We start from the raw sequence: 15,587 nt of genomic DNA, 5'->3' as shown, positions 1-15,587 counted from the left end.
ATGTTAACCAGAAAGGTTCCCAGTTGGCTGCCCTGCACTGGGGAAGGGAATTAAGGGATTAAAGAGAAGGAAAACACAAAACAATAGAAACTTCTGATGACAATTAAAAAATTTTGTTTGTATTTTTAAACTTTGTTCACATATTCTCCTCTATATATGCTTTCACAGTCTTTAAAAACATGCTGCGTGTACGTCCCGTCCAATGAGACCCTTGCGCAAAGATTGGCAAGTGATGTATAGATCTGACGTCTTGCCTGCTAACGCAGGCAGAATTGGATGTTAGCTTCTCAGGAAAGACCTGGAGTAGCGCAAAGATGTCGACGTCACCGAGGACGCAATTTCGAGACGATTTGAGCTCCAGAGCGGCCATGAGCGCGGGGTTCGACGTTCTTTTCGGTTGATGACGGCCACCGCACTGTCCCGAACTCAGTGATTGGAGCCAGATGACATCTGAGTCCTCCATTAGGTGCTCGAGGCGGTAAGCGAATGCGTTCGCTGCAAGATACGCCGGGCGTACAACCATGCAGGATGACGCTCAGGCGAAGAACGACGCTCCTTGTACGCGCAGTGGACCGAAAGCCTTCGACAAGCCTATGCAACATCTACGACGCCCCGGGAACGGTGTCAACTTCTTACTCTCCTGCCACGAACTTCGGCGAAAAACAAGATTAAGAAGCTTATTCCTGAACCATCGATGTATCTAATCAACAAGTCCAGAATATTGAGAAAAAAAAACAATCACGGCGTGTGGTACAGGCCGGATCCTTTCACTAGGCATAAGGTGAGCCCTGAGTACATATCTGCAACGCCTGAGTACTACACAAGGCTCAGTTGGAATGTTCCAGACAAAGTCCTAACAAAACGAATGTCGTCTCGGTTATGACCGAAGGATAAAAAAATAGTAGTAACAAAGCGTTTTATGACAAGATCAATTAGATAGGCATTCCGCATATACAAAGATGACAATCCTGTATCTGGCATCAGCCTATCAAAATTCTACGCCTTGAGGCCTCGATGGGTAAAATGTTATCCCCAGCATGATGTGTGTGTGTGTTTGTGTCATTTGCGCCAATGCTACTGTCCACAGAATTAATGCTGATGACATTCACCCAGCATTCGTTTGCATTCCGTCATCAACACGGTGCGTTTTAGGCGAATGCAATCGGTATATGAAAGGCAGGTCTCTGACACTGGAGGAACTTAATATCCCAGAAGACTAAGAAATACTCAAGCGATGTGAGAGTCAGGCAATCTTGTTAAAAAGGCTTTGGATGCTGGCACTTCTTTTAAACATCTTCGGGAGTTAGTGGCAAGATGGATCGTGCACAACCACATTAGGAAGACTCGAGGTAAAGCGATCTTCGAGGAAAAGCAATGCACACAGTGTGGGGGCATTGTATTACACTTCGGCTTTGCCAAAAACTGGACTGCCGTGCTTCCTGACGAGGTTCAGGCATACAAAAGAAAAAATTGTCAGCATTTACGTGTGTGGTCAGAGCGAGAAAATCTACCAGCATTTTCACCATTGTTAGTGACCATTAAGCCACGATTCCGCTCACGCCTGCTTGGCTGTAAAGAAATCGAGAGGGCGGGTGGAAGACAGCCTGCCCGTGTACCCCTAGGTGACACGTGTCAGTGATGGTGGAGCCGCCAGTCATTTCAAAAACAGATACCAGCTTTTTGAGTTTGGAGAAAGTGATTGTCCCAATAGCCCATATTCTCAGCAAATGGACACGGGAAAAACACGCGCGACGCAGTTTGAACCGAGCAATGTTCAACAACGTGAGAACACTGCCTTGAAAGCGCAATTCAGGCAGCCAGAGACTTTGCAACTGTTCTACTGGAGAAACTGTCTCGAATAAAAAGTTGTTGCCCTCCGCATGTTTAAAAGGAAGTGTGGATGACAGTTCGCGCTTTCCATGGCATTAAGTCTTGGCCTGCGTATACATCCTGGTCATCAACAGAAGCATCTTCTGAATTGTACGTGGCACGCACAGCCCGGTCTCAATGGAAGACACTACGCGTATAGGAATGAGGGCATCGCGCTTTGTCGAATCAGCCGAATATACTATTGCAGCCCAGGAACATTTTGTTTTTAATGAACTGGTTTTCCATGACCTTTTAAATTTATCCATTTCGCTAAAAATTATTTAAGGAATGTTTCTTGCTTATCGAACGTCAACCTCTTTTTGTGTAATCTAAGCTGCGCATCGAATCCTGGCTGCGTTTTGGTGAAAGTGAAATGTGAAACAGGTCCGGGTGCTATGCGATGCCACAGCGCTCCCAGGAACCCGAGGCGGACGAAACTAATCCTGCGCCTTTCACTACGGTGTCTCTCTTCTGATTTCCCGCGTCAGAACATAAAGGACTGCGTACATTATAACTGAAAAATCGTACCTGATTCACGAATGTGACAAGACTCTTCAGTCAGACTTGTGTGGCTGGCTGAGCCTTGCCCTAGGGTCTCATTGTAGGGGCCGTAACTACTAGAACAAAAAATTATGCGCCATATATATAACGACTGTGAAAGCTGACATAGAGGAGAATGTGTAGACAAAGTTTACAACGTATAAAAAAAATGCTGTCGTCAGAAGTTTTCATTGTTTTGTGCTTTCTTTAAGTTTGCGCCAAAAGTCACAAAAATATGAACTTCAGAAATTTGAGAGATACGGTATTTGAGATAGATCATAGCGCATAATTACTACCGCTCTGCTACAAGTTTCTTTTTTTTTTAAATAAACACCTCCAAAGTAGACAAAAAATGTTCCCTAGGTCGACTTTGACAATTTTTAAAACACAGTCTATATGTTCCACAGCGACAACAAAATCCCCCCCCCCCCCCCCCCCCCCCCCCCCCCCCATCATCCGCTCCCGCAAGAATGACGAGCATTTATTGTGTTTTCTTGTCATATTAGAGTGAGTAGCGCTGTGCAGCTACGCATATAGATGTAAGGTATAGGCATCTTAGTCTCACAAAGACATCCTTTCTACCCCATTTTTTTTTCTCTTAAAGGGACACCAACTAGCCCAGCAACAAGTGTTACTTGAAATATTTCTACCCTGACTCTTTCTGGCTTTGTTGGCGTTTGTCGGCTGGCAAAATACGCTTTTATCGGCGGAAAAAAAAAAAGATTTAAAGATTTTCCCACCAGTTGGTTCGAACTCGTGGCGCCTTTACCGATAACATTGGGTTGCCACCGTTTTGAAGTGAATGGCGGTTCCATTCTTTTGTGCTTGAGATGCTGACAATTATTTGAGGCTAAAATGCGTGAAGCAAACCGCGCAGGAACTGCGCTGCGTTGCTCCTGTGTCAACCTCGGCGTCACTGAGACGAAACGCTTACAAAGGACCCCGCCACGGTGGCTCAGTGGTTACGGCCCTCGACAGCTGACCCGAAAGACGCGGGTTCGATCCTGGCCGCGGCGTCCGAATTTCGATGAAGGCGAAATTCTAGAGGCCCATGTGCTGTGCGATGTCAGTGCACGCTAAAGAACCCCAGGCGGTCGAAATTTCCGGAGCCCTTGACTACGGCGTCCCTCATAGCCTGGGCCGCTTTGGGACGTGAAACCCCAATAAACCAACAAAACCTTACAAAGGCAATCATTGTCACTTGAGCTTCAAATTTAAGGGCCACCGGTCACGAAATCGTAGTTAATCACAGTCTCACTGAAGAAAGTACAGTGCTCCCCATTCGAACAGTGTGCAAAAATGATACGTAGTTTCCGATACCATGCGGTCGGATAGCAACGTTTGTGGCCTCCCACTCTCGGAGACAAAAATGAAACGTGCTATTCACAAAAGAAATAAAAATGGATCGGGTCAGTAGAAATTGCGATGAGCACTCTCATCCTGCTTTTCAGAATTTGTTATCGAATATTCGACGCTGCAGAATGTGCCTTGCAACTGCTGCTGAACAGTAGCAGGACGCACTGCGCGTGTTGTATGGCTGCATATACATACAAGGAGGATCATAGTAGAGTTGAAATCCCCAGGCTTTCGAGACAAACATGTGAAGGTCTTTTTTCCTGGCCGAGTGAGTTTTTTCGCTGTATTCATATGCGTCCTTAAGTAGACACTAGGGACCCAATCAAGTTATCATTCTAAATAAAAAATCATTATCTCGATTTCTCAGGGCACTTTGGCGTTTTTCGACGGCAAAAGACGCATTTATGGCTGAATAAGTTGAACTGAAAATTTTTTACACCACTCGATTGGATCCCGAGACTTATGACCCGAGGGGGACCTTGAGGTCAAATTGAAGTTGCCCTGTATGGGTAGACTAGCTACGCCATTGTAGTGACACCGAAAATGGAGCTTTTATAAGCTGGAAAACACCGAAAAACGAAATACAACTGTCGACATCACCGTCTGATTTCGCATCTGTCTGCGATCATCGACACCGTTTCTTTTTCTGTTTTTGCGTGAATCCGGGCGCTGCGCCATTTATACTTCAAAAACGGTGGCAACTCGTCCTCTCCGGCAAGGACGTCACGACCTTGAAGGTTTATAAGGGAAGTTTTATAAATCAAATTTCTTTGGCGATAAATGTTCCTTTTGCTGCACAGAGGAACAGGGCATCAATTTTTACTATGAGCAATAACTGGACGGAGTTGTGTCCCTTTATGATGGTAGAATGCGCAGAGAGTGCGAAGTTCTTGTGCCCGCTATTTATTCGAATTTGTGTCACATCACACAAAATTACTTGTCCCGCTATCACTGGATGCCTTCTGGACGAACCATGATACGAGACCAGGCACTTTTTCAGGTGTTTTACTCGAGGCAGAAAAATGCGCGGTCAGGATATGCTTAAACCAGTAAAGAAAGAAATAGTTATGGTGTAATCCGTGCTACGCATAGGCTACCCCAATACAGGAATGCATGCGTGCTGACCCGTGTTTCCTATTCCGAAGCGTTCTTGCTCTTGCTTCTGTTCCGTGGTCAAATGTGTCGCCTGACGCTTCCTTGGGTGATGGTGCCGTCGTTACGTGGTAAAATTGTCGCCTGTTGCTTCCGAAGGCGATCGCGTTCTCGGCGACTGCAGCAGTACTTGTGCTAGGTTCCGCCTAAGTCGATACCATTGTGTTCACAGGAACACAGTTAGCGTGTGAAGTTTTTAGAGGCGAGTCAAAATAGTCTCCAATATCGAATGTGACACAGACTTTTGCACCGCCAGTACGCGCCAGCTGATTGGTTTCGACGCAGCAGGCGTGTGCCCACCTCGCTAGTCGCTGGAAATTTTCTAGTGACTTTACACCTCGTTGCCGCCGTCTAGTGCCCTCACGGAGATTCTTGGGTAGAGATCCGTGCACGCGCTAGGTGCTCCTCTCACCTGACGCTGCCCAGCAACACAACAACAATCTCCTTTGGGATGCCGTGTCTACCTTCTCAACGTCTTTACTGTTGCTGGCAGCTTAAAGGGGCCCAGAAACACAATCTTAGTTAACTGTTTTGCCTGTTGATTGCATACAGTGAGTTATAATGGTGCTATTAGCGTCGGTAATACCGCGTACATTCCGTTTTTTGATATTTTAATGTCCTCCCAAAAACAACTTCATGGCTCTGATGGTGTCGCCACACAGTGGCGGGTTTTTAGCAGCGGATATGACATCACCTGGCGCGAGCTTGATGACCGGACAAACAGTAAATATACTGCAAATTGTGTGAATAAATAGAGACACATTTTGTCACCTGTCTGCGTTTTATATTAGATCAACAAAAACAACTTGCTTGTCTTAGGTAAAAGCCCTGCAAAGCAAGTAAAATAAAAATACGCCACCAGGGGCGCTCTGGCATGGAAACAACGCTGCCAGTCTCACAGAGAGCAGGCAACCATGGAGTACAAACTTCCGCGACGTGCTCCGGCTGGCTGTTTTGATTGGTTGCGCCAGGTGCCGTCATTGGGAGAGCGAAATAGGAGTGGGAAGCCCCGCCAAAATCGAGTTGAGGGCAGCGTTTTGTTTGCTTGTATTTTGAAATTTCTTCACTGAATAACTCCCGTTCCTGTGCATCGATTCCTGTAATTCTTTTTAAGTCAGCATCTGTGTGACATAAAGAACCCACCTGAAGTATAGCCGGTATTCCCCCAGGCAGTGTTTCGCAGCCCCTAAAACCCCGAGTAGATGGATCAGATAAAATCGGCGATATTGTGAACTAACACTTACAAGAAAAAGGAAAAATTTTGAACCTCCTTTAAGCAGGACTTAACGGTGCGCTTAAGAGGAATCTGAACTCGTATTTTTACCGCCGGAACTCGATCTACACGTTCCTAGCGTTCTTAGAAACTTCGAATTTTCCCTGTGTGTCCGATTTCCCTAATTTAAATCCGATTAAACATCTCGGCTCCCGCCTTTTTCTTTTTTAATTCCCTGCAGACGGTGGCAGGAGTCGTCCAACTTTTCAACCAGTCCGGTGGCGGCTTGCCGCTCTGCCATCGGCGGAGTGATACGTTGTGATCGGCGAAAGCAAAGAGTCCACATGTATTTTTATTTCCGTGGGCCTAGTTTGCAGCTATATAGGCTCTCACTAGATCTATCTATTCACGGAAACCTAAAAAATAAAATAAAAGCTAAAGCAAAGCCGCTTAGCGACTGCCTGAAAGGCACTCCATGCGTTGGTCGACTCCTCCCACCGTCTGCAGGGAATTAAAAAAGAAATGCAGGAGCCGGACGTTAATCCGATTTAAATTAAGGAAATCGGCCGCACAGGGCAATAATTTGACATTTCTAAGAATGCTCGGAACGTGTAGATCTAGTTCCCGCGGCAAAAAGACAAAGACAAGTTTAGATTCCTCTTCAGTGCGTTCGAAGTGTAACTTTGAGAGGAAAACCAGAGAGGCAGGGCTTGCGGGAAAAGAACAGCGAAGACGTAGCCGTTGAATGCATTCCTGCATTGAAAACGGCGGGCCTCCGCCGGCCCTGTGATTCGCTTTCAGTGCTTTCCATAAACGAAGTGAATGACCTGCCACTAGGCCACGGCTGCGGTGACTTGTCGACCGAAAAGAAAGTTTCGTCTGCGACTCTCTTGCGCCATTTCCTCGCCTGGTGAAACCGAGCAACTGACCAGTGGCCGCATGTACTGTCCCCACCTGGGGTTACCATCCCAGCAATCCAAAAACCTCTCAGAGACGTCTAGCTGGACGTCTCTGAGAGGTTTTTGGATTGCTGGGATGAATCACTCGAGACCAGAGCGGCACTCATGGTTTCGAGACCGGCCCAGTGCGCCAACTCGACATCAGCAGTGCTTCGTGAGATGGTGCCGCCGTGCAGAGCGACAAAGTTCGGAAAACGAGGGCGAGGTCTCTTACTTCTGCTCACGACAGTACATATGAGCGAAATGGTTGATCACGCGATGGCACCGCACTTCGAGTCATCAGGAACTGTCCACAGAAACGCATTAGGAACCACACGTGAATGCGCCCCGCCGCGGTGGCTCAGGGCTCGACTGCTGGCCCGAAAGACGCGGGTTCGATCCCGGCCGCGGCGGCTGAGCTTCGATGCAGGCGAAATTCTAGAGGCCCGTGTACTGTGCGATGTCAGTGCACGTTAAAGGACCCCAGGTGGTCGAAGTTTCCGGAGCCCCTCACTATTTCATCCGTCATAGCCTCATAGCATTTCATCCCTCATCCCCATGAACCAATCAAGCAACCAACCACACGGGTATGCATAAACTCAAAAAATAATCCTTGTGGAAAGGACGCAGAAGTGCATCAGGAACGTCAAAGAATCACACGTGTTTGGTTTGGTTTATTGGGGTTTAACGTCCCAAAGCGACTAAGGCTATGAGAGACGCCGTAGTGGAGGGCTCCAGAAATTTCGACCACCTGGGGTGTTTTAACGTGCACTGACGTCGCACAGCACGCGGGCCTCTAGAATTTCGCCTTCATCGAAATTCATCCGCCGCGGCCGGGATCGAACCCGCGTCTTTCGGGCCAGCAGCCGAGCGCCGTAACCACTGAGCCACCCCGGCGGGGAATCACACGTGTGAAATGTTCACTAAAACATTGCAGAAATACATATATATCTCCCCAATCATTGATTAGAGGATCTACACAGTGTTAAATACTTCTATAGCCGCCGCGGTGGCTCAGTGGTTATGGTGCACGGCTGCTGACCCGAAATACGCGGGTTCGATCCCGGCCGCGGCGGTTGAATTTCTTTGGAGGAAAAATTCTAGAGGCCCGTGTACTGTGCGATGTCAGTGCACGTTAAAGAACCCCAGGTGGTCGAAATTTCCGGAGCCCTCCACTACGGCGTCTCTCATAGCCTTAGTCGCTTTGGGACGTTAAACCCCATAAACCAAACCAAACCAAACCAAACCAATACTTCTATTAAGAGTGCTTAGTATAAAATTTCAATGGGCTGCATAAAGGTTTTTGCAGTGCTATGGCTGCCGCATTCCAAATTTAAAGGCATAGTTTAAAGGGACACTGAAATGATTATGATGGTCATACTCCAATGCAACATATCTATGGCGGTAGTCTTCGAAAGTATTCGAGTCAAATATAAAAGCTCTATAATTTACATTTAATCTACCAATTTACCAACGGTAAATTTACCAACGGTAAATTGGTAGATTTACCGTTTACAATGAATTAGGGCTCGCAACGGATGAGGGCGTCCTTACCCCGCGTTATTAGCCGCCCTGCACCCCGCCAATGCAGAGTGGGCGATCTGGGCGAGCCCTCGCATAGGGTGCGCTCAAGTGACGTGGGCGGGACGGGGTAGGGCGCTGTCCCGACTTGATTTCTTTCTTTTTTGAGGCGTTAGCGCGCATTAACGCCCCTCCATGACGTTTTCTGCCCACCAGGTTAGCGACGAAGAGGGGCTTTAGCTTGCATGAGTTGAGGGTGGAGAGGAGGAGCATCATTTGGAACAACCAATACCTGCGTTGTTTGTGAAGTGAGCTGAAAATTTTTTTTGCGATGACAAGTGATGGAATACCGATCACTCTTGCGCTTTTCCTAAGCTTAGTAAATATAATTTTGCTGCCCTTTTAAAAATACATAATTTATCTGATTTGTAATCAGTGTATAGTACTGCATGGTTATAAGCTTTGTACAGAAATTGCGATAAGTTTTCTATGATAACTGTCATGTTGCCAATGAATTGCGCATGATAGCAGATAAATTGTAGTAGTAGCGGACTGTAGTGATGTTCTTCGCACTGTAATGAAAATTGCGGATATTTTGACCAGATCACGCATGCTGCATGAGGTGTTCTTGTGGCGCGATCATGTGCACTGTTCTTGTAGAGGCCAATTTGGAGCTTTCCAGTGCGTTGCACACGCATCAAATTTCCCAAGTAGTTCTTGGTAAGCTAATGTGTGGAAAGTGTTAGAGATCTCATCGTGCTTCTTTTTAGAATTTTTGCGAAGACAGCTTTATTGGTATTGAGTTTGTTTTTATGACTAAGAACAGTACAAGTTTTAACAAATTAAAGCAATATCGTTTTTGTTTTTTGTAAGCGATTGGCGTCATTCGAGCATACCATGATTTCCCTCATATATTTTGAAACAGACAACTTAAAAAAAAACAGCAGTTGCTAACACTGGGCCGCGGTCCGCGGCATCCTGTATTACTCCGCTGGCCACTCGCAACTGTAAACGAAATCAGCTTTTTAATGTTTGTCTATATCAAACAATCCATGTATCAAAATTCTAGAGCTCATAATATTTTTTTTCTTGTGATAAGCTGCTTGTTTACGTAACAAGAAGCGTTTAAGCAGCAGACTACTTTTTCTTCGTGGAGGAATTCTGTGCGCGAAGGCTGAATGTGGGCGGATGTGTCCGACTATAGGGTAGTTTATCTCGGTGTGAGCCTCTTTTATCCGTGGAAGCTGGCAATACTCAGCGCGTACATTAACGATGCGTCAACCTTACAGCGTCTCCTCCGCCTCTTGTTCTCCCCTTGCAGAGTGCCCTAGTGTGGGTGCGCGGTGGTGCTGAAAATCGGGGCTTGGATGCCCACACGGACACGACGTCACGGCGCGTCTCGGGCCCCGCGAGCGCCGCTATGGGCCTCGGTGGGGGCGCCACTTGTCTCCTCCGGGTTCCCCACCGAGGCCCCAGGCGGCGCCGCGAGCGCGCCCGGGACGCCCGGAGGAGACAGCCATCGTCATCGACAACACACGCCTCAGCGGCAGCAGCTGCCATCGACGACTGTGCCCTCATCAATCTGCATGTACATACCTCATCGGACAGAGCCACGAAAGCATTTCTTGTTTTTCTATATCGAACTTGAGCTGCCTGCTCTACATCTCTCTCTCTCTTGGTGCGAATAACGACCCTGCTCACTGACGCCTTCGTGTCACTCTACGTACTGTATGCATACATATGTCCTGTGAGTGTGTGTCACGAACAATGGTGATTTTCTGAGGTCACGACATGACGCGGCTTTTTTGCGCACTAGCAGCCGGCAATGAACAGCGTATACGTACACTGCTGTCGGCGATTATTTTTTTTTTCCTCGGCATAGCTCTGCTGCACTAGGAGCATCTCGAAGGGAAACTGTTTTAAGGAGTACAGGCATAAATTCCTCTCCTGTTGCTCTTTGCTTGAATATTATATGTTAATTACATGATTAAATAATGTAATGGAACCTACCTCAACTACCCAAGCGGGCGACGGATCTTTATTTATTACCGATTTCGACCTCAAGGATCATCAAGTACGCGATGTTGCCGGGCTCCTAGCCAAGCGTGGATGGCAATGACATTGGCTTTTTTTAGGCGCTCCTGGCGTTTCAGAAAAGCCGCCAAGAATAGGAAAATCTATGACATCAGAAACCTTCTCGACAAACGTCATAGATCCTTGCAGACGTCACACCGTGTACCTTGTCCCGTTGAAGTCCACGTCCCGAGACGCTATCTTTTGTAGTCATAGTCGCCGCGCATCATCTTCAAAATCGAATTCTCAGGAATCGAAACTATGAGGCATCTAGATTTCGAAACTTTGTGTCGGTGCTTGTTTACGCGCTTGAGGACAGAAGGTCGAGCGTAAATGCTTAGCTGCCTAAATTGTTTTGACGTAGGTTCGTGCTGTACGCTCTCTGCTTCGCAACCACGAAAGGAGTGTGGTGACAAAGTCGTGGTTTCTCTTCGTATTCACTTCGCACAATGATCGCCTTTTCATACACACTGCGCATAGTGCGTCGGAGCTTTTCTTCCAGTGCAACTCGGCAGGTAATAATCTGCAGCCTTGAGGTCTGTCGAGTCACGACTACAATACAACGTGCTTTTCTGGGGCAGCTTTGATTTCACTCTCCTCTTTTTACTGTCGCTCACTTTCACAGGAGGTAGCGCATTGGGGCGTTCTTTTGCTTTTTCGTGAGGTCGGCGCGCAGTGACCGCACGGCCGTTTCGAGCGGTCCTTGAGCGATGAACATAGGGGATTCGTACTGCAGCCGTATGCAACTAACGTCGAAGCGAGCAGATCGCCGGCTGCGCCATCTACTATTTCTATGCAGTGTGAAATGCGTTGGCCCCTAGCGATGGTACTCCCACACGATATCGTAGCCGCGAAGCACGCATTGTTCCCTTCTCGGAGCTCAAGCACGGAGGCAGGTCGTCGAAGCTGACGACAACTAAGTTTCTTTGAAATGCTTGATTGAATGCGTTACTAACTAGACCTAAGTTGTTTGCAGTAGGAAGGGGTGCCTAACGAGACTGGGCGCAACAAACTACGTATGCCCATAAAAGGGACGCTGAAGACTAGTGATTGTTCCCAGTAAGAAACAATCCTCTGGCTCTTTCTGGATATGCTGACGTCTGTCCAGCGCATTTATCGCCAAGAGAACTGCGTTAAAAGAAAATATTCGTCCCGGTCGATTCAGATGACGTCCTTAGGGAAAAAGGCGGATTGCCACCGTTCTCAAGTAATTTACGGCGTAGCGTAACCTCTCCGATTCGCGCAAAAAAAAAAAAATAACATCGGCGTCGACGCAAGACTTACGACATCTCCATTTTCGGTAAAAGACCATGGTACCTTTGTGATTGCAACGCTGTACGAAGCCATCTCCAATTTGCCCTCAGTGCCCCTGTAAGAGTAACAACAGGTTTAATTTCCTCAGCATCATCTGACCCGTTTCATGTCTGCGAAAAGGGTGCATACTGAGAGTAAGCGCCACACCCCCGGCATCACGTTACTTGTTTGGTGCACTTCAATGACAAGCTGCTGACAAGTTCGTTATCTTAGTGCTTCAACTTCAAACAACCTACGGGATTTAGGGAGGCCCCGTTGACTCGTTTTTGCAATGCTTGAGCTGCTGAGCATTAGAAGAGGTGCTATCCACTCTTTAACAGTTCCAAACACGCTTGGAGATCAAACACTGCAGAAACGTAAGGAGGTAGTAGGAGGCGATACGAAGCACGTTTCTCTCAATCCACTCATTCGCCCTCTTGTTTTCCATTTCTGTCGTCAAGGGTGACGTCAACTATCGGAGGTCCGACTGCTGCCTGCTAGTGCGTAAAAATCCGGTCTCCACAGCGGTTTGCAAGAGAGTCGACTAGAACGGAACGTTTGTCGCACTTGTCTCGTCCCGGCCATACTGCACCGTGCGCTCCGCAGCTTTCCGCCACTCCGCTTCCTGCCATCTGTCTCAAGGAGCCTTCCGTCCCAACGCCTTCGGCATATAGCTTCAGTGGCTAGGCTTACGCATCACAACATTACTTCAGTGCATAATTTTCTTGTTTTGTGTGTGTGTGGCAGTGGCACGTAACTGCACGGCACGTCTGATATGGTAGCGCACGTTTAGGGAACAAAGGACTCGTGTGGACGGTGGTCAGCGTCTCGCATAAAGAAGAGTAAATTTTACTCCTTTTCAAGAGTCAAAGGAGTGATTATCGACTACTGCTGCATCGTGGAAAGCAGCGCCCTCCCCACGAAGCAGAGTACATTTTACTCCCTTTGAAAAGTAAAAGGAGTGTAGTTTTCGACTTATGTTGCGTTGTTGGACAACGCAAAACACAGTGAACGAACGAAGAAAAAAAGGAGGACGCAGTAGTGTAGCCGCGCCTTAGGACCTCAACTGGGCGGATTTTAAATCTAATACCGATAGAACGGAGTAAAAACGTTTAGCTGGATGAAATCCGCCCCGGCCAGTTGCGAGATTTTATTTCGAAGCAGAAACCATGAACAGTGTGCGGATATTTTCATTGTTTACGCAAGCGCCGCGTGGCCTACGACCGTTACGGAGGTGCAACGCGTGTTTTTATACTGTTTCGCCGCTCGTTTTATTCGTCGCAGCAGTGGTGTTCAAAGAGGCGCAGGCTCTATATTCGATGTCGTGCTCACAAGATAGCTCTCACCTTTGCGAGCAAATGTTCTCAGCGACCAGCTTTTTGCCTGCGTTGGCTGTTGGAATTGCATGTTTTTCGCAGTGTCAACGCAGTGACGTGCCGACTGCAGGCGGTTGACGCGGCCAAGTTAAACTTGGCCGTCGTAGCAGCCTGAAAATTGCCAAGCAGCGCGTAGTTTCTAATCGAAGAAGCCGCACTTGTAGACGCCACCACGTCTAGGCGGCGCTTTCGTAGACAACTGCAACGCCACACAGGCCCTGTCGAAGCCTATGCTCACGTGCGCATCAGGTGAACAGACTTAGGGGCATCTGCAGAACAGGCGGCAGTATCGCTTGCCAAACGCTTAGTGATCACCATTTAGCGTAAAACAGATTATCACGCTTGGAAAGTTATTCGCACCTACGCAGACGGTAACACGTAGAGAGCCATATGGGAGTGACCGTGTCCCATCGACACTTGTTGTCAGGGTAGCCGTACAAACACCGTGACATCAACCGCAAAGCCTTCCTCCTCATAGGCTCCGAGAATGGATGCGCCCACTATAACGTTACGGGGTAGTAACGTTGAACCGACGCCGCGTCTACAATAAAAGCGAAGCGCATCGTTTCGCACCAAACGCGGCATGTAATATATAACGTCACCGAGATCAGGCTCGATACGAAGAACTCCGTGAAGCCTTGGCTTTCTCGACTGCACTACCGACACGTATATACTATACGTACACACATAAGCATATTTTTCATCTGCGACGCCTCGCGAGTTCGAAAAGTCCGTGTTCTAGAACCAGTTGCACATTACGCCTCCAGTGTAGCAGCATGCCCGCGCGCTTCGACTGCACCACACCACCGCGTCCAACACTACTACCATACATCTCCGCGTGCGAAGACTTTCAGCTCAAAGCCGTTATATATATTTTTTTTCTAGCCGCATTTTCGCGCCATAATACCACGGCGCCCTCTAACAACAAGTCGGCGCCTGAAGCACTCGCCGCTCGTTATTTGTCAGTCACCGATATTCACGGCGCCATTGTAAGCGCATTTTTATCGCGCCTTTTGCTTTCAACGGTGGGTCGAAGTGGGGCGGCGGCGGGGGGAAGAGTTGGGGTGGGGTGGGGGGTGCTCTGAAACCGTTTCTTGGCAAGCGTATGAGCTGCCCCATTTGTTTACGCGGGCGGCCGCGGGTCTTTCATCAGTCGCCGCCGGGCGATGCCTGCTTCGCTCGCCAGGCGGGCGCGGAACAGCTTCTCAGTTGGCCGCCGTCCAAGTGGCGCGCCCGCTCGTCTGAATCCATACAACAAAACGCGCCGGTCGAGAGAAAAGAGGGTCGCCGTTCTCATCCACGCGGCAAGCATTTATTTCTCGATCGTTACCAGGACAGTGCGGAGCCCGGGCTTGGCCCACTTCAGTTCCCTGCCCCCCACCCCCATTTGTTCGCCTTTTTATTGTTTGTTCTCTTTTTTTCTCGCCGGGGAGCGGTGGTGACGCGACAGTTGGCTCCGGATTCCTCTTCGACACGATCCCCTCGCAATACATTGACTCCCATTCCATGAAAGTGAAAATAAAAGCAATTCTATTCTTTTATACGTGCTCACATCACTGTCTGGACGATGGCCAGTTTCAGGCTGATTTCTGCGATGCCCCTTTTGCTACTGCAGCTTCTGTACGCGTCCTTCGATCAGTCTTCATTCATCTCCGATATGAACATTCAGCAAGTTTGGAATGATTGAGCACTAAGAAACACGAAATAGACTTATACAATTCAATAAAAATGGTGGATATTGATTTTTCCAGCTGTGAGGGACTCAAGATGGCAGAAGAACCTCACTGCAATCAAGCAGTACAGCTAAACATGAAAGTTTCAGTTAAAAGTAAATAGCTCCTTGTAGACTGCATGCAAATTTTCTTTTCCAAATCCTTAATTTCATGTCTGCAACTGGCACTAATTATCCCAATTATGAGCGAACCAAGATGGAAAAAAATCTAGCTGCAATCAAGCAGTACAGCTAAACATTCAAGTTTCAAACGAAAGTGACAAAATAAATCAAATTGTGGGGTTTAGTGTCCCAAAGCAACACATGGGCCATGAGGGACACTCTAGGTTGTAGTGAAGGGCTCCGGATTAATTTAGACCACCTGGAGAGTCCTAACGTGCACTGAGATTGCACGACACAGATGTTTTTGTACCGCGTGTTCCATATTATCTGTTCGGGTTGTAAAAGATTTTCCCATGCAAACTACTGGCCTATTTGGGCTCGACCACCGGCCACAAGGTAGCTTAAAATAGTCTGCGTTTATC

At 47.8% G+C, this 15,587-nt stretch overlaps 1 protein-coding gene across 2 annotated transcripts in view; it reads left to right on the top strand.

Moving 5' to 3' along the window:
- Window positions 1–14,896, top strand: part of Shab (potassium voltage-gated channel shaker cognate b) — a 49,824-nt gene extending 34,928 nt beyond the window's left edge. For both annotated transcript variants that reach the window (XM_089551542.1, XM_089551543.1), the window contains one exon: window positions 9,911–14,896. The gene's annotated coding sequence lies outside the window, so the exon portion shown is untranslated. The remainder of the gene's footprint in view (window positions 1–9,910) is intronic.
- Window positions 14,897–15,587: the final 691 nt, after the last annotated feature.

The sequence above is a fragment of the Amblyomma mixtum genome, chromosome 7, assembly GCF_055824585.1.
Source record: "Amblyomma mixtum isolate Tamu chromosome 7, ASM5582458v1, whole genome shotgun sequence".
NCBI lineage: Eukaryota > Metazoa > Arthropoda > Arachnida > Ixodida > Ixodidae > Amblyomma > Amblyomma mixtum.
The sequence above is the reverse complement of the archived record's forward strand: the minus strand, read 5'-3'. Positions and strand labels throughout refer to the sequence as shown.